General features: G+C 47.0%; 1 protein-coding gene and 1 long non-coding RNA gene across 2 annotated transcripts in view; both read left to right on the forward strand.

The window, feature by feature from the left end:
- Positions 1-27,672, forward strand: part of ASIC2 (acid sensing ion channel subunit 2) — a 954,837-nt gene that overhangs the window by 31,942 nt on the left and 895,223 nt on the right. The gene's annotated exons all lie outside the window — the stretch shown is intronic.
- On the forward strand, positions 346-27,254 carry LOC118634589. Its single transcript, XR_004960374.1, has 3 exons — positions 346-509; positions 1,288-1,376; positions 27,048-27,254. It is a non-coding gene; the product is annotated as an uncharacterized LOC118634589 (long non-coding RNA).

A 27,672-nucleotide genomic window follows, 5' to 3' on the forward strand; every position in this document is an offset into this window, starting at 1 on the left:
TACCAAACCTCTGCCCCTCACCGTCCTCATCTGTAAAATGGCCAGAAAAATAATACCAACTTCACCAAATAGTTGCGAAGGTAAAATGGCTTGACGCCTTTCAAGGGCTCTGAATGATCCCTACGCCTGGTCAGGCCTTCAGTAAAGGTTGCCGATGGTCAACCCTGTGAGGTGGGGTGGCCTTGTTCCATTTCACAGATGGGGAAGCTGAGGCTTGCGAGGCCACTCAGGTGATGTGTGGTAGTTCCAGTGTTCGGACCTAGACTGTGGCTATTGGCTCCAGCCTCTTAGCCAATACACCACCTGTGTGGTTGCTGTCCCTGTCATGATGATGCAGAGATCTGAGTGAGGCACGTGCATGACCAAGGTGACTTCCAGGGGACACCTTCAAGGAACTGGCTGCCATTCTCAGGGGTCAGCCCCCTCCCGCTCCCTGAGAGTCTTTGAAGAGATGGCAGAAGGTGAGGAGGCAGCAGGGTGGGGCATCGCCTCCCTCCCTTCAGGCCTGGGTGAGTTCCTGCTTCGTTTCTGGGGGATGGAGCCAGGTGGGCTTGATCTTAGTGCTAGCTGGGGTGCAGTGCCCCTGAGCCTGTCTAGAAGCCACCAGGCAGGTGTCAGTTCTTGCCCCAGTTCTAGGGCCCGCAGGGAACATCTAAACGAGCTGGATGGGCTCTACAGAGCTTGCCACCGCCCTTACAGAGGGGTGCGTTCCGGGGAGTCTGGATTCTTCTCCAGGCTGGGTGAAGCTCTCCTCCTGCAACTCGGAGCAGTGGGAACCCCGGGGGCCCAGGCTGCTGTTGGCCGGGGCCAGTGAAGCCAGGCTCCATGAATGTTTGATGGACTCCCCTCCTGCAGACATCAGTGTGCCCTTGAAGGTAGATAATTGAAATTCAGATTTAGATATTCTATTACTTTGCAATATTCTTTATGAGGCTGCTTTGCATTTCCTGTGACTTGGTTGCAGCTTTAGTGACTCCATTATGGAGAAATATATTGATTTGTCGGGGTGGTGTCAGGAGCGCTGCTCTGATGAAAATTGATTTATCTCTCTCTGAGCAGCTTGTGTTTTTAATTCGTCTTTGCCTCTAACAAGGCGAGGGGTGTGGGGGTGTGTGAGGAGGGCGCCTCCCTTGCCAGGACGGTTACCCACCATACACTGTAAATAAAACTTAGGGTGTAGTCCTGGCTCCGGCTTGATGTTCTGTGGTGAGGAGATAAAACAGCCCCTCCTTTGCCTCTGCTAATGTTTATAACATTTGTGTTCATCCTTCCCCTGCCCGGACACAGACACACATCGCTAGTGTGACGGATGAGGACTGGGGCTCCTTCAGCCACGGGAGGGTGGCTCGCTCGCGCTCTCTCCCTCCAGACAAGAAGTAAGTCGATACTGAAGTGGCAAGTGAAACTGGGGAGGTCTCCATTTGCATTCTGATGAACTGCAGGGAATAACTTTTAATTGAGAGTTCTCCAATGCTCGTCGGCTCGTCCCTTCATCATCCCGGCGGCGTGGGGGAGCCTGGCGGCCTGGCCTGGACACTCTCCTGGCTCTTCTGCGCTGTGGGTGCTGGGCGGCTGCTGCGTCTGTCTGAGACGCCGCCTCTCTAGCGGTAACAGAAACGTAATGATGCTCAGCGCACAGGGGTGGTGGGAGGAAGAGACGCAACAACGCACGCGAAAGCTCAGCACATTGCCTGACCCCCAAAGATAAATACAATAGTTGAACATTGATAAATAAAAACATAAATAAGTAAAACGAAATCATTACTTGTTGGGCACCTGCTCTGTGACCGTGATGGCTTTGGAGAGACACGTGACAGAGATGGGCCCCGCACCGAAAGAGTTGCATTTAGTGGCAGAAGTGTGCTGGGTGGAGGTGACCCAGTGAACGTGCACACAGGGGCAGAGTTCAGAGAAGACTTCCTGAAGGCAGTGATATCTGAGCTGGTTTTGGAGGAGGTTAGGTGAAGAAGAATGAAGTTGAAGGTTGGGCAATAGATTCTAAAGGCCCTAAGATAAACAAACTCATTTGCTGTTGGAATATTCCAGTAGGTGTGGGGCAGAGGGTACATGTGTGCGTGCGTGTGTGTGTGTGTGGGGGGGGGCAGGAGATGATGCCGGGGTGATGGTTGCAGCCCTCATTGTTGAGGGTCTTGAGCTACACAGAGATGCTTACACTTCCTTTTTTTAAATTTATTTTTTTATCCTCACCCGAAGACATTTTCCCATTTTTTTTGTTCAGGTAGAGTGGGAGGGAGAGAGAGGAACAGAGAGAGAGAGAGAGAGACATCGATGAGAAAGGAACACATCGAGTGGCTGCCACCTGCACGACCAACCAGGGCCGGGGACAAACTGCAACCGAGGTACATGCCCTTAACGGGAACCGAACCCGGGTCTCTCCGGACCGCAGGCGGACGCTCCAACCGCTGAGCCAAACCGGCCAGGGCTACACTTCCTTTTTTTTTTTTTTAAATAATAATGACAAAGACAATATTTTTATTTATTTATTTATTTTTTATCCTCACCCAAGGATATTTTCCATTTATCTTCAGATAGAGTGGGAGAGAGAGAGAAACATCGACGCAAGAGAGACACATCGACTGGCTGCCTCCCTCATGACCCCAACCAGGGCCGGGGATGAACCGCAACCAAGGTACATGCCCTTGGCCTGAGGGCCGACGCTCTGACTGCAGAGCCAAACAGGCCAGGGCTGCTTACACTTCTTTTTCAGTGTCTTGAGGATTCAGGGAACCACTACAGGGTTTTAATCAGGGGAAAGCACGATCAGATCAATATTTTGAAAAGAGCTCTCCCGCAGCAGTGTGGATGACAGATTGGTGGGACACTCACTTTCACGCCTTTGTAATAGTCCAGGGAAGCAAGGGAAGACTAATCGGAGGGTGTGCTGGTGGGAATAAGTCAGAGGAGGCAGATAGGAGAGACAAGAGGTGACACATAGCTGGGATGAACCTAGCTGTGGGGGCTGAAACAAGAGGAGGCCAGTCACTGTCCACCGGCTGAAGGATGGTGGGTAGATGAATTCCCTGGGCTGCAGTAACCAAGTCCCACCAATTGGGTGGCTTCAAACAACAAGATTTTATTGTCTGAGTTCTAGAACCTAGACACTGCCAATTAAGATGCTAGAAGGGCCATGCTTCCTCAGCCATAGGGAGGAATCCTTCCTGCCTCTTCCAACTCCCGAGGTGTGCCAGGCATCCTTGTCACTCCTTGGTTTATAGGTCCCATCGATGTCTCTGTAATTCCTGTGTATTTCTCCTCTTTTTATAAGGACCTTGGTCGTATTGGATGAGAGGACCCTCCTGTACCAGCAAGACCTTGTCTAAACTGGTTACATTCACAACAACCCCATGTTTAAGTAAGGTCACGTTCTGAGGTGCTGGGGTTTAGAATATCACATGTCTTTTTGGAGGACAATTCAGCGTACAGTGTCCAATTCAATGGAGCCCCTAAATTCTTGTTCTCTCCAGATGAAAAATACATCCATCCAATCCCAACAACCATTCCAACTTCAACTCGAAGTCAGAAATCTAAATGGATTAGAGAGAGGGGGAGAGAGAGATTGAACTTTGTCGGGTTCCCACTGAGCTGGAAAGTAAGCAGAGGAAGGTGGCAGAGCGGGAGGGAGGAAGACTGGGTTCAATTCGGGATGTGTTGAGTCAATAGCTCTCATGGGACACCACGTGGAAGTTGGATATTGCGTATTCCTGTCACTTTGTTATCCGTTATCATCAAAAAGACCCCAAGCCCTGGCTGGTGTGGCTCAGTTGGCTGAGCATCATCCCGTGCACCGAAGGGTCACCGGTTTGATTCCTGGTCAGGGCACATACTCAGGTTGTGGGTTTGATCCCCAGTAGGGGGCGTACATCAGAGGCAACCGATTGATGTTTCTGTCCTACAGGATGTTTCTGTCTTTCTCCCTCTCCCTTCCTCTCTCTTTCAATTCATATTCTATAAAAAAAAAAAAGAAAAGACCTTCAGAAACTTTATGACAAAAGCTGTCCTGGCCTTGGGGGTAGGAGTACACAGGAAATTGTAGGAAGCAGAATGAGGTTGCCTCCTGTCCTGAGGTGGGACTGGAGAAGAGAGAAAGCCAGAGGATGGTGGCAGCCAGGATCTTGAGCAGTAACTTTCCTATTCATTGGACACTGTTTCTTAGTGTTCACCTCATGTCAAGCACCAGGGGGGACTTCAAGGTGAACCAGCCATAAATCCCATCCTTACGGAGCTTCTAATCATGGCAAGATTTGTGACTGGACAGGAGCTTATAGTCAACAAACAGTTGTAATGCAAGGTAGAAAATATTGACCACCAGAAGTGAACTGATAAATTGCCGTGGGACTTGAGAGAGAGCAGAAGTGATCTCTTCCAGGGGTGTGTGTGTGTGTGTGTGTGTGTGTGTGTGTGTGTGTAGGGGAGCTCATAGAGGACGTGATTTTAGAGCCAGGCTTTGAATAGTGGGTCCTATTTGGGCATGTGGGATCTGGGAGGGTGGTTTACAGGCACGCAGAAGAAAAGATAAGGAGATAGATTATATAAGCATTATCCTGGGACTGTAAAACACTTAAGTGGAAAAGTCGACCTGCATATATTTTGCTATAAAAAAATCAGGCTAGCAAGACAGTACTTGTATTTACATGATCTCATTTGATATAATAACACTATGTAGAAGAAGATCTTGTCATTCCCATTTTCGGATAATAAAGTAGAGGCTCAGGAGAGCTCAGCACCATGTCAAGCTCCCCCAGTTAGTGAAAGGCAGAGCCGGGACTCAAACCGATGTCTTTTGACTCCAAAGCCCACAGTCTTCTGCTGTGTCTCCTTGCCTACTCTCCTCCTTTTCTTCAGCAGTCTGATTAAAACTCGCTTCTTTAGTAAAACTAACCCAGGAGTCCTATCGGGCTGGCAGTGTGGCCAAGAGGAGGTAGTGGATTCTAGCATATAGGGTGAATTTTTTCTGGTTCCAACCTAGACATCTTTCCTGCCGCAGCACCTCCGAGCCCCGACAGGAAGACTGTGAAATGGGCAAGAGAAAATCTCGACCTCATACACTCCCACGCATGACCGCCTGGCTGCCGGCACGGTGGACACAGCCAGGGCAGGGCTGGTGTCTCTTCATGTTCAAGGTCACTTTAGGCTGTTCCATAATTGTGGGCTTGGACAACGCAGCCTGAGAGCACCCATTCCCTGGGTGGAAGTCAAACAAACTCGACATCTCAGAAGAGACCTGCAGAGAAGGCCTCGGCCTCCAGGTCAGGCAGCCTTGCTCTGTTTGCCGGTGCTGACCAGCGTTTTCTCTAGGACAGGGTACCCAGGCAGAGGCCCTGAGCGGTCAGCACAGAGCCGGCCACCGCCCCTCCGGGAATGTGGTCAGAAGCATATCCTGCTGGCGGTGGCCAGGAGCCTGGTGGGGATGTGTAAAGGGCAGACTTGACCGCATTGCGTCAACTGTAATGGGAACTTCTGGAAGAAGCAAACACAGGTGTCTGAAATTGGCCCTTGTCTGCTGAAGAGTTCTCCACCTCGCTCAAAGAAAAAGAAGGCAAAAGGAAAAGAAAGTATACTGATAACCATACCAATCTCCTTTGTGAGTTCTTTCTGTGTGCCTGACACTCTTCTGCGCCTCTGACCTGCATGAACTCATTGAATCCCTGTCACCCTATGAAGTGGATACAATTAGTGCACCCATTTTATAGATGAAAGCAGAGGCTTAAGAGAGATAAAATAAACTGCAAGAAGACACAGTCTGTGAGTGGTGGTGATGGGGGTGGTGATTTGAATCCAGGGCTGTCTGGTTCCAGAATACGTGGAATCGCCGCTCTTTGGTGTCTCCTCCCCATGGCAACCAAAATGACTCCGGGAGCCCCCGTGGGCAGGCAGAGGAAGGCAACCTGAAGCCACGGGAACTCTCCGAGGTGCTGGCTGAGAATTGGCATTAGAGGCTGTGGTTCAAGGGTGTTCAGTCAGAGACACTTGCAAATGTTTGAGCAGCTCCAAGAGAGGCAAGCATGGGCATTATAAGAGCAAAATTTGTAACCGATGGATTAATCAATAAATGAAGAATAACTCAAGCCGTCAATTCATGGCCTTCATACAATCAGTACGTGTTGAGAGTCTGCTGCTCTCTATACTCAGCACGAGAGCCCAGCGGGAATGGTTCCTTTGAGTGGCAGGAAGCTCCCGTCACAGGAAGAGCCCAAGCGGGGGTTGAATGGGTACCTGTTCTGGGTAATATGAAGGGGACTCCAGTATTAAATGGATGACTGGAAAAGACGAATTCGAGTATACTGCAGTTCAGTTGTCTAAGGTTCCTAAAGAGAGGTGCAGTTGTCTCTCTTGTGTCTTCCAAATGACACAGTGCAGGGTACTGTGATTGTTGAGTGACTGGCCGAGGCAGCGCATGGCTGCGCTACCCACCAGCAGTACCGTCAGGGCACGTAGCAGGCTGGCCAGGCTAGCAGACGTTTTCTGTGGCCCAAGAGAACTGAACAAGGAGAGGGCCGAAAGGAAAGCAGGTGGATTTGGCTTGACTTCATGGGCGGCGCACAAGGCACTGGTCAGTGAAATGAGCATTTGCGGGAAGGCTGTCTTTCCGTCCCAAGTGATTCCTTGAAGTCTCTGGGGTGCCCGATTCTGTAAGACAGTAGTCACAGAGTGTACACACTGATGTTTGCTCATTAGACGTAGCTCTAGGGTCTGAAATCCGGGTTGAGCAGAATTATTCAAATTGCATTCATGACAGCTGGAGTCTGCTAGCTTACATGGTTGTCCTGCTTCCCAACCTTCTGTCTTCCTCCTCCTGCCCACGGTTCCACCCTCCCCTGCAGCTTCCCCAGGGGCTCGAGGGAGTGACGTCGTCTGTGTCTGGACCTCCATTCTGGATCAGAGGCCGAACCTGTCACCTCCGTCTCGGATGCCGAACGCCACCTAACCCTCACTGTTCTCAACACAGGAACAACGTTCAGGGGGGAAGAAGGATGCCTCTCTGCGGGCGCGGGGCTCGCTGTAGTGGACCCCTGACTCACTGTTAGCCCTCCAAAATCTTTTCTGCAAACGAGGATCTAAGAACTTAGGAAAATTGCCCTAAACACACAGCAAGCAAGTGGCAGAGTCCTGTTCAACCTGGTGGTGGTGGTGGTGGTGGGTGTGTGTGTGTTCCTGCCTCCAGATCCTATGGTCTTTATATTCCCCGGGAAGAATCACCCTGTTCGGCAGCCCCTCCCCCAACCCCCAGCCCTGTCCGGGCAGAACGGGTCTCTTCCCACTTGCTGAAGGCCGGGTACACTCCCTTTGCTGCCAGCCAAGAGCTGTTCTAAGGACCTGCTTTAAGTGCGACCGTTTAAAGTGCTGCTCCCAATCCTGGCACCCGGTTGTTTCATTCACTCGGTGCAGGCAAGAAGGAGCAGACAGCTTGGACAGCTGCACTGCCAATTTCTTCTTGATCTGGGCGCGTCTGCCCAGGGGAACAGTGTGTTCTGAGGAGCTTCATGCTCAAGCATCACAGCCGAAGGAGAAATTCCGCTCTCTGACGATCTGTCATGTCTCCTTGACTGCTGTAAGTGCTCCACAAACAGGCGACGGATGCTGAAAACAAGTATGGAGCCTCAATTTCCTCATCTTCAAAATGAGGGGGTAACAATATTTCCCGAGCAGGGGGTGAGCATTCACTCAGCAAGCTCATTTTTTTTTGTCATTGATACTTATTAAATCTTTGATAATGTTATTTTCTCTCTACCCCGGGACTCCCCACCTCCCGCAACCCCCCCCCTTTGGGCAATGGCTGGAAGCAGGGAGCGCCTGTCCTCGAGGGAGCCGAGTGCTCACCCCAGGCAGATAGCACGAGCCGTGGCACACGTAGGGTCTGTTGCTAGGAGCCCAGGTGAAGATTCAACAGCCAAGATGCTGTGGCTCGGGGACCACTTTTTACTAGACACCCAGTGATGCTCGCACAACTCCTGGTGAAGTTTGTTTCATTTCGGATGCCTCTCCCCTCTCCTCTCCTCTCCAATCTCCAATCCCCATTTGACTTGGGAAACAGGGACATGACAGAGAGTCATCTCAAGCTTGGCGAGCACAGCTACCCAGCCAGAAGACTGTGCGGAGACATAAGTAAGTCCCGTCTTGTTGAGTATCTCCTGTTCTCTTAGCAGTATAGAAGCCAGGGAAATCTTCCCACAGCATTATTACCCACCCCCCCGAAAAGAGCTTACAGTGTCTCCTAGAGAGAGAGGATATTCATTCTAAGAGGCTTCAGGGAGCATCACCGCCCAGCCTGTAAGAAAGTCTTATCTTGTAAATACCCAAAGGACCAGAGAAGGGTGCGTTTCACTTGCTGGCTTCCCTGCAGAGCTCCGGGATCAGTGTGTAACGCATTCCGTGTTGGTGAAGCGTCAGGTCCGCGGCTGGTCTGAGCTGAGAATGATGTTGGCAAGGAGTGAATCCCCCTCCTTACCACCTCCCCCGGCGGCCCATGTGTGGGCTGACATGTGCCCTGTTCGGTTCCATCTAGTACCAGAAAACCCACCGAAAAGTTTAGAGGTGATAGACACTTGAGAAGGACCATCATTTTAATGGTTTTGGTTAATGAATTTATCGGGGGTGGGATTCAGTGTTTGTATGTGTTTAAATTCATTTATTTTGCATGGTGACCTGGTGAAGTTAAAATTATCATCACCATTTTACAAATCAAAAAGACTGAGCCTCAGAGATTATATGTAATTGGCTTAGTTTCACAAATTTAGACTATGGAGGCGCTCAAATTCTGGACTTTTCCATCCTGAATATATTATTCTTTCCAGCCAAACGTGGGCCTTTCATCAAATGCAACTTTATAACAATAATGGGTATTATGAGAGCTAACGCTTAATTACTAATATCCTTTAAAAAGTCTTTAATGTTCCAGGTCCCCATGAGCATATTTTCCATATGGGCATGCATTTTTAATATAGCGATAATCATTCCATAGGAATGCTTTTTGTATTCTGTTCTCTTGACAGTTATGTGCTTTTCCCAATATTGCCAAATAATCTTTAAAATTATCCTTTACAAAATGGCAAAATAATCCGCTGGGTTAACTCCCCATAATTTACTAAAACATTCCTCTATCATGAACCACTTTGCTTCCCCCCTGCTTTTTGCTACTAAGAATAATGCTGCAGTGACGATTTCGTGCCTAGATTTCACAGCAGGGTTCTGCAGAGGAAGAAACAGGACTGGACTCAGGCCGAGTGGGGTTAAGGGCAGGTTCTCTCTCCTAACAATGCTGCAGCATCAGAGAAGTCGGTAGTCACCATTCTGACTTCCTTATGTATGAAATGGGAGCGTGTGACATGCAGACTTGGTTGCAGAATGACTGTAAATGATGCCTCATCCACAAGAGATGTTTGATCAGTTGTAACCCCGCTCTCTACTCTGGCAAAGCCCATAAGAAGAATGTCCGAGTGCATATGCTTTTGCGAGTGTTGGTCAACTGCAAAATCCCTTTTCAGCTGGATTAAAACAATGCATGCTGTCATCAGCAATGTAGGAAAGGACTCTTTCTTCACAAGCGGTTGGTTTTATTTTTGTGGTGCCCCATCATTGCGAAAAGGGTCACCAGCTAGAAATAAAAATCAGCTCTCTGTTCTTGTCATGTGCAGATGCTGGACTGGGCAGTCACACACATGAGTCACACAGCGTTGGGAGGGCAGAGATTGCCTAGTGGCCAGCAAGGCTTATATGTCATCCTGGATGACTAATCACATCCCCTCAAACCTAGTGACTGATGGAATATAAAGAATGTATTCTGGACAGGAAACATGATCTGACCTGAGCTCGGGTGTCTGGTAGACATTGCAAAACTTCCTTAACTGATAATTTTTTTTTTTAAAGGAGGACTTGTCATCAGATAAAGAGGCTTAACAAGATCCTCTTCCCAATTGGATTTGACATGTGCCTGGCAGTGGGGCAGCTGAGCCCTCCCTTCACAGTCGGCCCTCTGCAGCCACAGCCCAGGACAGCAGGGCTTTGCCTGGCTTGCTGCTGATGCAGCTGCTAATCCCAGGCTAATGAGCAGTCCTGAGGCTGAGGGGGCCCTGAGGCTGAGCGAGCTGGTGGAAAGGGCAGGGAGGGTGGGCATCTAGAGCTGCTGAAGCCACAGGCTGGACGTTGCTGCTGTCTCCTGGGGCAACCAGAGCTGCAGCTCCTCCAGAGTTCTGCCTAGGTGTGAATTGGGCCAGGGCTCTGGGTCCTGTCCTAATCAGGATGCCAGAGAGAGAGAAAGAGATGGTTGCTGAGGATGATGTGTTGCCCATGTTCATTTCTTCAGTCTGTAAACCCACATAGCAAGACAGGCAAGATGGGGGCAGGGGGTGTCTTCTGAGGACATCTCTTCAAGGTTGTTCTTGAGTTTCATTCATTTTAATTTGATTTTACTTAGGAAAAAGATTGGGTGCAAAGGGTCATTGGGGGTGATTTGCCATGGATGTTATCAGTATCTAGTAATGGCTTTGAAGACCTCGAGTCAAAATGTGAATTTAAAAAAATCCTGTCCCACCTACCACACACACACAATCACACATACATGCACTTAGTCATACATCTACAGAGTATTGTTATAGATAGATAATATAAATCTTTTTCAATATTAGAATACCTAGGTTCATGTCCAGTTTATAACAGTGCTGTGATCTAGGGCATATGCCTTAATGCATCTGAGTTTTTATTTCTCAACTTAAAGAAAATGAGAATAAGTAAATGAATGGATAAGTTCCCAAAGAGGAAAGCTTACATGAAAAGATGCAGATTTATACAACAGTGAGATTCCATTTAAAACCTGTCACATGGCGTGTGTGTGTGTGTGTGTGTGTGTGTGTGAGAGTGTAATATTACCAAGTGTTGGGGAGAATGGTGATCAACAAGAACACTCATTCACTGTGAATGAAAGCATAAATTGGCAAAAGTATTTATTTTGTAGTCATATACATGAACAGTTACATGGTAAAGATAGATGATTTTCACTTCCTAAGAACCAGGAGTCTGCCATTTAGCTCTCTCCTGGAACATACATGTACATGGGAGACAGTCATGCTTTGGCATTATTTGTACATGTGAAAAATTATAAAAAAGTCTAATGGCAATCAACAGCAGAATGGAAAAATAATTTTGGTATACTCTTACATTGGTATATGACACAACAGGGAAATGAAGTGTACTGGAGCTGGCAGTATGATGCTCCCGTTGATCACATTTGATATAATTTGAGCGCAAAAATAATTAGGGATACTAATGAGTGATAAACCATGCAGATATAGGAATTCATGAATCCACATTCACAATAGATAGAAAGGTAGATTTGATGCATAGATTAGACACATATATGCATGCATACATTAGAAGGGAGCCCTCTTGGTTACGTTAGAAGGCCAAGGGTTGAGTTTGGCTCAGTGGTTAGAGCTTTGGCCTGTGGACCAAAAAGTCCTGGGTTCATTTCCAACCAAGGGCATGTACCTCAGTTGCGGTTTGTCCCCGGCTCCAGTTGGGGTTGTGTGGGTGGCAACCAATTGATGTGTCTCTCTCATATCAATGTTTCTCTCTGTCTCCCTCCCACTCTGTCTGGAGATAAATGTAAAAAATCCTTGGGTGAGGATTGAAAAAATGAAGGCCAAGGGTTGATTGGTCAATGTGAAGGGAGCACTTGACTTTGGAAGTCATTTTGCAGCCGTCATGGTAAAATTAGTCAGGGAAGATCCAAGTCTTGGGGGACATTTCAACAAGAGCAAGATATTTACATGATTTTTGGTGCCTTCCACATGTTGATTTTTAATTGAAACGGAGAGAAATCAATAAGTACATACTGAAAAAATTGGCAATACCTTGCTTGGATGATCAAAATGACCATCCCCAATAAGAAGTTGATGGACATTGTGTGTCTCCAGATGTGACATCCTAAGAGTATGTGAGCTTAATCTAATCATGAGGAAATGTCACATAGCCCCAAATGAATAACTTCTATTGAAAGATGAAGGAATGTAGTCTTTAAAAATGGTATTGTCATAAAAAAACAAAAACAAGGAAAGGCTATGGAAATATTACAAATTGTCTAAGGCTCAGGAAACTTGATGACTAGATAGGATCCTGAACTGGAGGAGAAAAAGATGCTATAAAGGACATTTTTAGGTAAACTAAAACAATTGGAAGATGGGTGGTATGTTACTTATACCACTATGCTAAAAGTATAGCATAAATGTAAATGTATGAATTTAATCATTGCATTGGTAATGTAAGAAAGTCTCCCTACTCTTGGATGCACACATTTAAGTATCTAGGGGTAAAGGTTCATGATGTACATTAATTACTCTCAAATGTCTCGGAAAATAATTGCTCATACAATCAATCTTAGACCTAAATGTGGACATTAAAATTATAAAACTTTTAGAAGATTCACAGGGTAGACAGAGATTTCTAAGACAGAATTCAGAAGCCATTGGCAATGCCCTGGCCGGTGTGACTCAGTTGGTTGGGATGTCATCTTGTGGACAGAAAGGTTGCTGGTTCGATTCCCGATCAGGGCACACGCCCAGACTGTGGGCTCCATCCCTGGTGGGAGGGGTGCAGGAAGCATCCTATCCATGTTTCACTCTCACATTGATGTTTCTCTCTCTCTCTCCCTCCCTCTTCCCCTCACTCTCAAAATCAATAAAAAAAAATTTTGAAGACTCTTGTTCTCTCTGTTTTTTCTTAAAAAAAAAAAAAGCATTGACAATAAAAGGAAAAGAAATTATACATTAAAATTCATACACGTTCAAACAAAAACTATGGCCAACACATGGTATTTTGAAAAATGAATAGACAGAAAATATTTCCAAAACATATTTCTGACAAAGAAATTCTATTCAGAGTCTATAAAGGACTCTTTCAACTCAAAAATAGAGTGACAACTTCATAAAAATAGGCAAATGTCTCGAACAATGAAGCAGGCTTCACGGAGGGGCTGGTGAGACGGAGAGCAACCGGAGGCCCGTGCAACGCTGCAGAGAGTGAGGAGTGGCTCAACTACCGTGGAAAACAGTTTGGCACTTTTTCATGAAGTTAAAATACACCTACTCTCTGGCCCAGCAGTTTCTCTCCTTATCCTGAAGGAATGTGAACCGACATCCACAAAAAGTACTCTGTAAAAATCTCCACAGCCACTTTAGTCACAATAGCCAAGGAGTGGAAACAGTCTAAAAGCTCGTGAAGGGGAGAATGAATGAACAAACGGTGCTAGGTTCAGACAATGGAATACCACTTAGCGGTACAATGAAGCCATCTATTTGTATGTAGAACAACAGGGATGAATCTCAGAGATAAAATGCCTCACCCAAAACTGATACGAGTGGTTGTATACTCCGTGAGTCTTTTTATTTGAAATTATAGTACAGGCAAATGAGATCTAAGGTGAAACATCAAAACAGTGGTTTCCTAGGGTGCAGGGGTGATGGGGGGAGGGCGGAGAAGGAAACTTTTTGTGGAGATGGGACTGTTCTGTGTCTTGATAGAAATAGGCGTATAGGATGTATCTGTTTTGAAAAAGATACAGTTAAAACATGCATTCAAATGTAAATTTTACATTGAAACAGAATTGTAAAATATAATTATTGAGTAAAGGGAAGGAGGTAGAATGTGGTATTAGTACAGGGGAATCAAGAATGACTGAATAAGATGATGTGTCTTGATGTGGGCCTCTTGGGGTTCATCTTGTTTGGGACTCTCTGTGCTTCCTGGACTTGTGTGTCTGTTTTCTTCACCAAGTTAGGAAAGTTTTATGTCATTATTTTTTCAAATAGGTTTTCAATTTCTTGCTCTCTCTCTTCTCCTTCTGACACCCCCATGATGTGAATATTGTCTTGGAGGCTCCTCACACTGTTTAAATTTTTTTGGATTCTTTATTCTTTTTGCTGTTCTGATTGGGTATTTTTTGCTTCCTTGTATTCTAGTTCGGTGGTTTGCTTCTTGGCTTCACCTACTCTACTATTGATTCCCTGTAAATTATTCGTTATTTCAGTTAGTGCATCCTTCATTTCTGACTGATCCCTTTTTTATGTTGTTGATGTTCTTACTAAGTTCCTTGGAGTTCTCTTTAAGTTCCTTGAAGGTCTCACTGAGTTCCTTGAGCATCCTTTTATCCACTGTTTTGAACTCTGCATCTGATTGATGGCTTATCTCCATCAAAATGCCGAAGTTTAAAGACAAAGAGAGAATCTTAAAAGCAGCAAGAGAAAAGCAGTTAGTTACCTACAAAGGAACTCCCATAAGACTGTCAGCTGATTTCTCAGAAGAAACTTTACAGGCCAGAAAGCAGTGGCAAGAAGTATTCATAGTGATGAAAAGCAAGAACCTACAACTAAGATTACTCTATCCTGCAAAGCTATCATTTAGAATCGATGGACATATCAAGAGTTTCCCAGACAAGAAAAAGCTAAAGGAGTTCATCACCGTCAAACCAGTATTATATGAAACATTGAAGGGTCTTCTTGAAGGAGAAGAAGAAAAAAAATATGAACAATAAAATGGCAATAAATACATATCTATCAACAAACAAAATAAGCAAGCAGAACAGAAACAGACTCATAAATACAGAGAACATTGTGTTGCTTGCCAAATGGGAGGGGGCTGGAGGGATGGGTGAAGAAGATGAAGGAATTAAGAAGTACAAATTTGTTGTTAGACTGATGAACCTCAGAGGGAAGGGGGAAGGGAGGGCAGGAAGAGATAAACTGAAGAACTTCTATGCATATATGCATAACCAATGGACACAAACAGTAGGTGGGGACAACAGGAAGGAGAGGAATTGGTGACAAGGGGGTCAATGGGGGGAAAAGGAGAGGACATCTGTGATGCATTCAACCGTAAAGATAAGTTCTAAAAAAGAGAATGATAATATTGATCATTGGAGCTGGTGATAGGTACCTGGGTGTTCATTATACAGTCTGCTAACCTGTGTACATCTGACCTTTCCCATAATAAATGGTTTCCTGTAAAAAGCCAGCTGCAGGAGACATACAGTGTAGTATTGTTCAAGTCAAGTTTGAAAATGTGTACAGAAATATATTGTTTATAGGTACTGTATACATTTTGTAGTGCATGTTTAAAAAAAAAAACATGAAAACTATAACACCAGATTTGAGATGAATGGTTTCCACTGGATAGCACAAAAAGAAGAATACAGAGGCTTTTATATTATTCTATTTATTCACTTAATTGTCTTCTGCACATTTTTAGACTGAACTATGTCACTGGAAGTACGGGAGCCATCGAGGACCGTAGGCACTTACCTAACAGTGAGAGGGGCTTGGGGTGTTTGTTCCTGTAAAAGCTGTAATGATGACCCATGCCCCATTCACCTCTCAGGTGAGCACCGGTGCAATATTAATTGGAAAAAGGTGCTGTGTAAACTGTAAAGCAAAATCCAATGCAGAGGTTCGTGAGGAGAGCAGAGGGACTTCCAGACCTCTAAGCCCTAAGCACTATTTTAACACAGTGCATTACTGGCTCATTAGCTCCTTGAAGGGAGGGGTCATGTTTTACATGTCTCCATGTCTCGAACGTAAAACAATGCCTGGTACATCTGGGGTGCTCAGTAGCTATTTATGGAATGCGTAAATGGATGGTGCTTCCATCCCCCCACCTATAAAAGGCTGTGGGGGTACATCTAGGACATCTTAGGATTGTTTTAATAAGTAGTAACAGCCCTGGCTGGTTTGGCTCAGCAGTTAGAGCGTTGGCCTGTGGGCCAAAAAGTTACGGGTTCGATTCCCAGTCAAGGGCATGTACCTTAGTTTTGAGTTAGATCCTTGGCCCTGGTCACTGTGTCTCTCTCATATCATTATTTCTCTCTCACTCTCTCTCTCACGCTCTTTCCCCTCCCTCGCTCCCTTTCATCCCTCCCTCCCTCTGTATCCGAAAATCAGTGAAAAAATACTCTCAGGTGAGGATTAAAAAAAAAAGTGGTAACAAAGGCTGATATGAATTATGTTCCAGGCATCTTATGAAGGCTTTGTCAGAATTCACTCACGTTTAATCCGAACAGCAATTCTATGAAGTTGGTTATGTTATTATCAACCCCACTGTACAGCTGGTAAAACCAAGGGACAAAGAAGTTAGAGTACTTATCCAAGGTCACACAGCTAGTACTAGACGACAGGGATTTGACCCTGAAGACTTTATGTTCAACTATGAAACCTATAGTTTCTTATGATCAAGTCACTTTGGAAATAGAACATGACAGTGGGGACGGATCTGACTCCTAGGTGATACCGAGACACCCGTGGACATAAAAGTGACTAGCGGAATTTCTCTTCCAGAGGAAAAGGGGCTTTCGACTTGGACAAATGGGCTGAGGAGAGACACCCAGGAGAGCAGATAGTCATGGCTTCTGGGAGACCTCAGTCCTCTGGCAGGTGCTTATCCCTTTGGATGAGATGTATCCCTTTGGGGATCCCTTCTGAGCCCCATGTCCCCATCATGTTGAGGTGTCTCTGGGACTCTCAGCCACCCTGGAGGGCTGGAGTTCCTGTGGGCTGCAGCTGACAGAGTCTGGAGATGACGGCTCTGGATAAACAGAGCCTCCCTGCTCCCGTTGCCAAGCAGAGTGAATACAATGTGTTTTAATAATGAATGCGTGATTAATAGCAACTGCTTTGGAGAATTATGATGTGACGAGCCTCACCATACCATGGAGCCGAGTATAAATGATGCTGGAATGCATAATTGGGATGTTAGCATCTGTTACACACTGCATTGTAAACCAGGCTCCCTAATGCTGCTTACCCACACCTCCCTGACATGTTATTATAACGCCTCTCTCGAGAATGGATTGGGGGGAAATGGAATACCTATTAATCAGCAATGGATAAAAAAAAGAAGAATGTTAAATTAAGGTAATGCTAACATGTGCCTCTCCCTCTTCCTGCCATTCATTTGAATTCTGCCCTTTGGTGCCCTGCAGGGACTGGGCTCCCTGTTGTGAGAGTGAGCAAATGTCTGGCCAAGGAGCCTTGCAAAGCAAGTAACAAACACCTTTCCTGCTACAGTCCTGGCCCCTCAAAGACAGCCCCGTGTGCTTTGGCTCGCCTGTGCTGTGCCAGCCACACCTGCCTTGCATCTTACTTCCCAGTCTGCACGCCAGGTCACTCTCAACCACTCACAGTTCCCAGGAGGTGACATGCTCTTTTTGGATGTAGCTGCTGCTCTTTCTAGAGCATTGCCGTCCCTCCGCTGCCAGGCTAATTTCCTGCTCACCCTGTAAATCTCAGCTTAGTGTTGCTTCCTCTATTAAGGCTTTGCCTGCTCTCTCTCACCCTGTTTTTGCCATCAGAGGCTGCATCACACTGTCAATTTGGAAATTGCTCATTTGCTCTCTTCTCTGTCTACTGAGAGCCCTTGGAGAGCTTGTTTTATCCACCTCTGTGTTCCCAGAAAGCAACCCAGGACTCAGGGCGGGGCATAGGGTAGATGTTCACAGATAAAGGAATAAGTATAAAGGGTGGAGACCGAACTTCCAGGAGCATTTAGAGACATTCCTATGCAATCTCATTCTAACAGGACTAATTAAACCTATGTACACAGTGAGCACCTACGGCGTTCTCTTCTAGGTGTTGTGACTAGAGCAATCATCCTAGCAACCTGAGCCCCTGCCTCTGTGGAGCTGGTGTTTTGCTTGGGAGACTGTTAGGGGCAGAAGCTTCGCCAGCCTGGGAGCAATTTGTCTCCCAGTGCCCGCCTCGTGGCACATTCCCCTCTTCCTGTAGGTTCAGCTCAAGTGCCATCATCTTTAGGAAGCCTTCCGTGTCCACCCTGGGCATCTCCTTGATTCTAGGATGCCCACTTTCTTACATGTTACTGTTATTGTTTCTCATTGGGAATTTGCAGTACTGACATTTGAACTGCGATGTGTTCATTTAATGGGGTCAGGTTTCCTTTTTCTGCAAACTGTTGTGAAGTCAGGAGCTGCCTGACCATCCAGGTGTGTCTGGTTGATGAAATAGGAAGTCCCTGGGGGCAGTGTTCCCTGCGCTTTGTTCGCACAGTGGATGCGGTGCTCACCTCATTGTGTCCGGTCTCATCGCCGTCTCCCTCGTTAAACTGTGAACTCCTCAAGGGCAGCCAGTCTAATTCAACCACAGTGTTTCTCAGCTTCGAGCCTGCGCCTGCCACCCAGTAAGCACTCATTTATTTGGGGGACTAAAGCAATGCACAGCATCAGGGAGGAAAGTTCTCCTGCTGCCCACGTGATCACATCTGGTTACTTCCATTTCCTATTTATGCTTCAAGTTCACCTCCAGAACCACCTCTGTAGGATGGCTGAGCACGGGCATGCCCCGTAGTCGTGGGGTGATCTGCACATGTGAATTCTTGGGCCTCAGATTCCTTACCTGTAAAACGGAACTAGAAGTGGACACCTCCTGCAGTGTGGGGGGAAGATAAAGTGAGACACACGCTGTATCAGTGTCCACAAACTGATACAGCTTAAAGCAACACAAATGGATTCTCACTGTTCTGGAGGCTGGAAGTCAAGTTGTTGGCTGGGCCGTGCTCCTTCCAAAGCCTCTGGGGAGGAACCCCTCATTGTCTCTTCCAGCTCTGGTAGCCCTGGATGTTTCTTGGCTGTGACTCCAGTCTTTGCCTCATCTTCATAGGGCCATCTCCCCGCTCGTAGAAACACCAGTCATTGGATTAGGGGTCCACCCCACCCTAGTTTGATCTCCGTTTCGTTTAACTGACATCTGCTGTGACTCTCTTTCCAAGTAAGGTTATTCTGAGTTACTGGAGGTTAGAACTTCGACATCTCTGTTTAGGGAACATCACTCAATCCACGACACACAGCGTGTTCTAGTAAACAGTCATTTCCTCCCATCCCCCCGCCCCCAGTCATGCCAATTCAGCTACTCTTCCTCCAGCCCACTCCATGTCTGTGCCTCTCTGATGTGTACTGCTAGATTTATTTTTAGGAAAATATGCCCTCCTTTCTTAACGAGGCTAGAAGCTTTTTGAAGGCAAAGAGATGAAAGATGTCCTTACAGCAACGAAAAGACTGCTTGGCATCACCCGAGTCTCTGAATGTGTTTCTGGGTTGTTTAGTAGCAAAGGCAATGTAAATATTGATCACATTTTCTTTCACACTGCCCTTCTCTTAAAATTCTTCCTCTGGGTCCTGAGAGAGGTTTTATTATTCTCATTTCATCTAACCTCATCCTGTGTGAGCTGCCAAGAGAAGATGAGTTTGAAGAGGTTGCAGGGTCATTTCTCTCCATCTTCACAGCCACACCCTAAAAGAGGCAGCCGCGGCCGACCTGCCCCCTCTAAGTCCAGTCTTGACCCTGTTCTCAGAGGTGCTTCCAAGACACAAGTGCGATGGTGCCACATTCATAAAGATCGAGTCAGTACTTTCTTGTGTGTTTTTTAGGGCTGGAGGGGGCATATGCCTGGTACAGTGCTGGGCACAGTAACTGCCAGATACTTATTGGTGGAGAGCTGTAGGGATGTAGTCGAAAGAGGTTCAGGCAGGGAGTGAAAAGTCTAGACTCCAGATCTTCCCCGCATTGGAATTTGGACCTGGGGAAAGGCGCCTAATTTTTCTGAGCTTCAGTTTGTTCGTCTCTAAAATGAGGCTAGTAAATGCCGACTGGTGTCAGGGTTGGTGGAAGCAATGCAGGCAGAGAACCTAGTACCACTCCCAATGCATAGTAGATGCTCATAAACTATCAGCTCCCTTCCTTACCTCCCAGCCCGGGCCTCCCCCTCCGTCTCTAACCGCTTCCCCCAATTATCCGCACTTCTTTTCCAACTCTGTGTCTCATTTGCCCTTTTGTCCCCAGCTCTTCCTTTGACTGGTTCTCGCCGATCTCATTTTTTCATGATTAAAATAAAGCCTCATGGAAAACTAATTAATATTGCAGAGATGAAGGGTGCAATGTTGCCAGTATCGGCTCTCTGCTGAGTGTGAAGCATTTGCAATGAAACCCGCCAGCTTGGCTAGTTAGGAGGGAAAGGATTTATTTATCAACAAGAGGGAATACAGCCCTTTTATAATGCAGTTGCCAGCCTGCCTTTGATGGCACCGCCAGCTTCAGTCCCCAGGTGCCCACAGAAAGGCCAAGAGGAGTGTGAAATCGTGGAGAGGGGATTGGCAGCACGGAATCCCCTGGTCTAAGTTGGTCTTGTCCCCTGGGCCATCCGGGGTTGCAGAACTCTGTCCACTATTTCACGTCTGAACTGGTGGTGCCCAGGGTTTGGTCACTGCCTATAGAGAAGAGCCCTGGAAGAGAAGCCAGAGGGCAGCAAGCGGTCATCCTATGTTCCGGTCCCATTTTATGTGTGGGGACACCGAGGACCCCAAGGCGGGACATGCCTTGTGAGTTGCAAAAGGGCCACATAGTATGGACCCCATCCAGGACCCTGAATGATCAGTCAGGTGTGCCTTCCTCCAGGGTATTTCTTCACAGTTCTCGTTGCATAGAGTTGCTGGATTTGGAGTCATCATTACATTGTACTGCGAACCTTTGCGCATCCCAGCCTGAGCATCTCCAGAGCAGGGACTCTGTGGGGTTTTTCTCCACATCTGTAAAGCCTAGAAGGATACTTTGTGCACAGCAGGGGCTTAATATTTATTAAGTTAATTTACTAATACATGAATTCGATGACGGCACAATTTCCTTTAATGCTCCATGTGATAAAATGGGCTCAGTGGAGGAATTCCAATCAGATGGGCCTGGACCCATGGACTTCAGAGATGATTTGCAAGGTTGAACTGAAGCTCTTTAGTTTCAGCAAGTGCTTCACGATTCCGAGTAACATCTGCCCCTGAGGCCAAACTGGCAACCCTGGGTTTCATTGCAGCATCCTCACTAAATGTGGAGCTGCGTGCCTCAGCTTCTCCACGTATCAGCCTTGTCAACCCCACAGGGATGTTGTGAGGATCACATAGGATCATATGCCCAGTGAGGAGGCAGTGTGGTGCAGTGGTTAGAAGTGTCTGCAGTGTGGTGCAGTGGTTAGAAGTGTCTGTGTCTGGCTGTGTACCTGTGGGTTGATCCCCTGATCCAACCAGGGAATGCCGTGTGGTGTACACAGCCACTGCCTGAATGTAGTTGGCACACTCATACCATAGATGTTAGCTAGTGTCTGTTACCAGATGAGGCTGAATGACCAAAACAAAGTTACAGGTTGGTGTGTGGCAGGGACAGGAGTGATGGCAAGTCCCCTTTCTCCGTGCTCGGCAGATTTATTCCACCATGACCTGCTACTTGACTAGAGTGTCCTCAGTTTCCCACGGCTGCGTCTCGGTTCCACTCTCCCTCCCAGCAAATACCAACATTTTTTCTTTCCTTACTGCTGTTTTTTGTTTTGTTTTTCCCGTGAGCCCTTTCCGTGCGTCTTCCTCCTGTCAGTGTCTGCTGTGAGGAGCAGCACTGATGGCAGATGTTTCGACGGCAGCACGTGCTTCACGTTAAAAGTGACCTCACCAAGGTTCTGGTACGGATGGCGCGCGGGGCCGTGCGGTGCTCGAACCCTCCCCCAGCCGCATCAGCCTTGCAGCTAAGCTATGGAGCAGCCATGCTTCAGGACTGCCTAAAATCTGGCTGAGTGGAAGTCATACAAGTAGGGGTTTATAGAAGCCACATCGAGACTGGCAGGAGGGGCAGAGACAAGACACGGGCTGGTACCACACCCACAGATGACAGTTAAAAATTGGGAGGGAGAGCTGGGCTGCGGGCTCCCCCTGAGGAGCGAGGGGTCCCAGCTCCACACCAGGCCCCCCAGCCCAGGGTTCCAGCGCCAGGAAGAGAAGTCCCCATAACTCCTGGTGGTAAAAACCGTGGGGATTGTGACTCAGCGAGACAGAGTGCTGCTGGAGTCCTAGGCGGTCCTCTGGCAGGGCCTGCCATGGGCTCACTGGGACTAGCTTCCTCAGAGCTCCAGCACCGGGCAGCAGCTCAGAAGACACCGGGGGCCTGCGAGGAGGGACTGGATTACCTGGCATCAGGTGAAAGCTGGACGGGCCGTTTTCTCCCGGACGGAAGTGCTAGCAGCCCGTTGTTCCTTCTGAGCCCTCTCCCCGCAGAGCCAGCAGCAGGAACCAGATCCGAGTCTCTGTCGGCCTGGCTCGCACTGCTCACTGCACCCTGATCACTCCCTGAGACCCCGCCCCGCCCACCTGTGGGCCCACCCAGACCATTTCCAGCGGCCTTGCCACACAAATCGCCTTCTTGGCACATGCTTCAGACTTTCCTGAAATCTCTCAAACAAGCAGCCTCTGGCCTTGGCATGCCCCACACCCCTTGTTAAGTGGCACCAAGCCCGTAGTAGCTGCAGCCAGCCTTGGTTCACAGCTTGACCTCTCCTGGGCACTTCCAAGCCAGCATAAGTAGCAGCCATCTGCAGATTGCTTTGTAGTTCCTGCCAGGTGGCTCTGGGGGAGGCACAGGTGGCAGCTGACCTTGGCCTGCACCTCTCAGGAGGCCCCAGAGCCAGTGTACCCAGTGGATAGCTTCAGGCCACACCAAAACACCACCCAACCACCTCCACATGTGGCACACTCAAGGGGCGGACTCAGTGGGCACCAGAGCCCCACTGAAATAAGTCTTGCTCTGTGGGATGGGCCCACGGGGTCTCAGCCAGTCTTCACAGCTAACCAGCCTGGTGGTGAATCTCTCCATGACCATGCCAACAGAATCGAGGCTCAATGACAACAGAGACTGTGCCCAGCCTACATGGGGAGCGCAGCTGGGGTGCCCACTCAGGTGATCTGAGAGGCTGTGCCGCCGGATGCTGCAGGACACCTACTACATACGGCCTACTACCAAGCCCTGGGGGTGTAGCAGCTCTACCTAATACATAGAAACAAACACAGGGAGTCAGCAAACATGAGGAGACAAAGAAATATGTCCCAAATGAAAGAACAGGACAAAACTCCAGAAAAAGAACTAAACAAAATGAAAACTAACAATCCACCAGTTGCAGAATTCAAAACACTGGTTATAAGGATGCTCAGTGAACTTAGGGGAAGAGTAGATGAACTCAGTGAGAACTTCAACAAAGAGATAGGAAACATAAGAATGGAGATAGAAAACATAAAAAAGGTCCAGTCAGAAATGAAGAATACATGAACTGAAATGAAGAATACATTACAGGAAATCGACAGTGGAGTAGATGAAGCAGAGGATCAAATCAGATATTTGGAAGATAAGGAAGCAGAAAACACCAAATCAGAACAGTGAAAAAATACTCCAAAAAAATAAGGATAGTTTAGGGAGTCTCTGGGACAACTTCAAGTGTGCCAACATTCTCATCATGGGAGTGATGGGAGGAGAAGAGAAAGAGAGCCAGGAGTTGAAAACCTAAGTGAAAAAGTAATAATGGCAACCTTCTCTAACCTGGTGAAGAAAACAGACAAACAAATGCAGGAAGTGCAGAGAGTCCCAAACAAGATGAACCCAAAGAGACCCATACCAAAACATCATAGTTAAAATGCCAAAGGTTAACGACAAAAAGAGAATCTTAAAGGCAGCAAGAGAAAAGCATTTAGTTACCTACAGGGGAGTGCCCATAAGACTGTCAGCTGACTTCTGAGCAGAAATTTTGCAGGCCAGAAGGGAGTGGCATGAAATATTCAAAGCGATGAAAAGCAACTAAAATTACTCTACCCAGCAAAGCTATCATTTAGAATTGAAGTACAGGTAAAGAGCTTTCCAGAAAATAAAAAGCTAAGGGAGTCCCTCACCACCAAACCAGTGTTACAAGAAATGTTAAAGGATCTTCTTTAAGAAGAGGATAAAGAAAAAAGTAAAGAAATATGAATAATATACAGCAATTAATATATATAGATATCAATAATTGCTTTACATGCAAATGGATTAACTGCTCCAATCAAAAACCATATGGTGGCTGGATGGATAACAAAACAAGAGCAAGCTACTCCCTTCAGATCAAAAGATACACAGACTGAAAGTAAAGGGGTGGAAAATATATTTTATGAAAATGTAAACAAACAAACAAAAAGCTGGGCTAGCGATATTATACCAGATAAGATAGACTTTCAAATACAGGTTATGTAACAGAAGACGAAGAAGGACCCAGCAATTCCACTTCTGAGTATTTATCTGAGGAACCCAACGCGCCAAATCTAAAAGACGTATACGTGTGTTCACTGCAGCATTTTTACAGTAGCCAGATATGGAAACAGACTAAATGTCCATCATTAGATAAATGGATAAAGAGTAAGTGTTATGTACATAAAATGGATTATGACTCAGCCATTAAAGAGAATGAAATTTTGCCTTCTGCAGCATGAATGGACCTAGAGGGTATTGTGCTGAATGAAATAAGTCAGACGGAGAAAGATAAATGCCATATGATTTTACTTACATGAATAATCTAAAAAACATAATAAACAAACAAGCAGAACAGATGTAGACTCATAGATTCAGAGACCTTCGGATGGGCAGGAGGTTGAGACGATAGTGGAAAAGGTGAAGGCATTAAGTAGAAATTGATAGTTACAGGTTAGTCACAGGATGTCAAGTACAGCATAGGGAATACAGCCAACAATATTGTAATTGCATGACGTCAGATGGATACTAGAATATTGGGGTGATCACTTAGTAAGTTATGTAATGCCTAATCACTGGGTTGGACACCTGAAACTAATATAATATTGTTTGTCAACTGTAATTGAAAAATAACAAATTATTTAAAGGAAAAAAAAGTGACCTCACCAGGGAAAGGGAGGTCATCTTCACTGGCTTCACAGGCTGAGTGCTCTAGGGATCCACCATTCTGGGGTGCCGCAGGCTGTTGGAGGGCCTGGGGTTCACCCTGTGTAGGAAAGACTGGATGTGTTTGCATCTTTTCATATGACTTCACTAAATGGTAAGAGGCAACTTTCAGTCTGCAGAACACCCAGTGATCACATGGGATTCACTGGGATTGCCATGGACCCAGAGGTGGGGTCTGTGCATCTAGGTAAAGGTGAATGCAAGTGTATAAGTGATCCTGGTTATCTGGTATTCCTTCTCCATAAAGCATTTGCTCATCTATTGATCTAGTCAACAAATATCTAAAGGGCATTGTACAATGTTCCAGGTCCTGTGCCTGGGATGGGGCTCTATCATTGAGTCAGACTCAATCCCCACCTTGTGGAGCTTATCATCTCGTCAGACAGGAATCAAGGAGGAGCTGGTACAGTTAAGGCAAATCCCATAGGACTTTGTAGGGCTTGGGGTGGCTTGCTCACCCAGTGCTGTCTGCCTGAGGATGGAGGGCAGAGGTAGGAGCTCCCAAGGGCAAAGTTAAGGTGGTAAGTCCCAAACCAGTTCAAGGAAACAAGGGACTCTTCAGATAAGAGAAGTCCCGTCACAGAGCCCGAGCAGGACGTCTTGGGTGCGGGGCATGGGGGAAGGTGTACAATCGAAAAGGAAGTGCAGGAGTGAGGGAAGGGACGGGGCGTGGCTTCTGCCCCCGGCTGCGTGGAGTCAGGCTGGGGAAAGTTCACCGCAGCAGTTCGTAAGAGGAAAATTTGACAGGAGAGAAATATACCTTTATTATCTATTAACAGGAATAAATAAGTAAATTATGATGTTCTCAATTAATAAAATTTTTAGCAGAGAAAACTAATAAACCAGAGCTACACATGTCCATGTAGAAGAATCACATAAACAGTGCTGAATGAAACACAGCAAGTAGCAGAAGTAAATACTTATTTTATGACATCATTTGTATAAAGTTTGAAAACATGAAAGACAATTCTGTGTATTATTCAGGGATACATATATAGTAAAAGGACAAAGTCATTCGTTGGAATGATAAAGTCTAAATTGCAGATTCTGGTGACTTGTGGGGGTGGAGAAGGAGAAGGGCGTTGTCCCGGGGAGGCTCGTGGTGGGCGGGGGCTGCAGCCGTCCTGGGAATGCCTGTTTCCTAGTCTAGGCGGTAGATGCATGGCTTCTCATCGTATTAGTATTTATACCTTTTTAAATATGTCTCAAGTATGACATAATAAAGTTTATTTGAAAAGCAGGAGTAAAGCAAATAACGTGGATTAGGAAAGGAGGGTCTACTTTCTACCCTCCCCACTGCCTCTAGTCAGTTGGGTATCGAACTTGGATGTCTTCCAAAGCTTTGCTCTGATGCGCAAAATGAGATGGTCCTCATAGACCCACCACTGGCCTGGCAAGCTCCCTGTCCATCCCCTTCAGCCCTTCCCTGGTGCAATGCAATGGCTTTGAAGAATGAGGTGAGACGTAAGCACTCCTAAGTACTCTTAAGTTCGTTGACTTTCTGCCTACAGGGAAAAGCTGTCTCGTGGCCAAAGGAGCTAGAGTCCCATCACTGCTCAGTGGTGCTGCCTTCTCCTTGGTTTCACCAGTGCATCTGGCCAATGTCACCCTACCCTCCAGTTGTCCACTGATGTCTCTGCCCCTCCACATTCTTTTCCTGAGACCTCCTCCACTGCATTGCTTTTTCATCTCCATAATGGTCCCAGGATTAAAAGTGTTTACTTGTGCTCACTGCACACGGCATGACTTCACCTTTGGGGTCCTGGTGCCCAGGATCCCCCACCATCCCTGGAATTTCCTGTCCACAGCTTCTCCCTGACTTGCACCTTTCTGCCCCCGCCCCCGCCACCATTGCCACAGCTGCATATACTGCTGAGGTGCTCCCACCCCCCTGCCCCACCGAAGTAGGGAAAAGGTACGTCAACTGTGCTTGCTCTTCATTCAAACAAGGCATACGCTGCTGTGTCTCTACAGATGAGACCACGGAGGCCCAAGTAAATACCTTGCTGAAAGTCACAGCTCATAAGGGGCAGGTCTGAGATTCCAGACTGTGTCCCTCTGACCCCAAAGCCCATGCAAACTCTTTCTTTTACATTTACCACCTCTGGAGCATTGATTGGAAAGTTCCCAAAGAGGGTTTCAACTTTTCCACTTTGATCCAATCGTGCCCGGACTGCTTCCAGGAAACATTCTTTAACTTGGTTGGTTATACTCTTTCCTTCATTAACTTCTTTTCAGGATGCTTTTCACCTGGGCAAGAGAAGTGGTAGAGGGTCTGAGTGGACTGTCTCCCTTCCGTGTTTCTCAGCGCGTGATCCTCCCCCTCACAGGATCCTCCCGGTCTCTGGTTCCCGGCTGCATCATGGGAAGATCCCGGACCACTCCTAATGTCTGCCACTCCAGTCTGCAGGCCCTGGCCCCAACCCCGGGACCTGCCTCATGCAGGTACCAGCTCTGTCCTCACCTGCCAGAGACCAAGGGGAATGGTATGAGGCCACTTCGGTTCGACCCACTCAGCCCCTCCTGCTTTACCTAAGTTGCTCCCCCTGGATATGGGCTGTCAGGTCTTCATAAGGTCTCTGAACAGACCTCTGAGTTGTGTGAAAAGAAACTCAGGCACAAAGAGGTTAAGATGCTATGTCTGGTCCTTTGAGCAAGGGCTACATGAGTAGTTATCCGAGTTAGCATCCCAACATGTTTAGGGTAGAACATTTCAGGGTGGAGTCATCTTCAAGTCTGACCTCAGTGGGGAGAACTGAGAAGCCGGTTGGGAAGTACCAGGTGGGCCAGTTCAGCAACTCAGGACCCTGGATCCCAGTCCAATGCTGACCTATCACCCAACTGCCTTTTCTTCTTGAAGAAA

Source organism: Molossus molossus, unplaced genomic scaffold (genome assembly GCF_014108415.1).
Source record: "Molossus molossus isolate mMolMol1 unplaced genomic scaffold, mMolMol1.p scaffold_m16_p_19, whole genome shotgun sequence".
Lineage (NCBI taxonomy): Eukaryota > Metazoa > Chordata > Mammalia > Chiroptera > Molossidae > Molossus > Molossus molossus.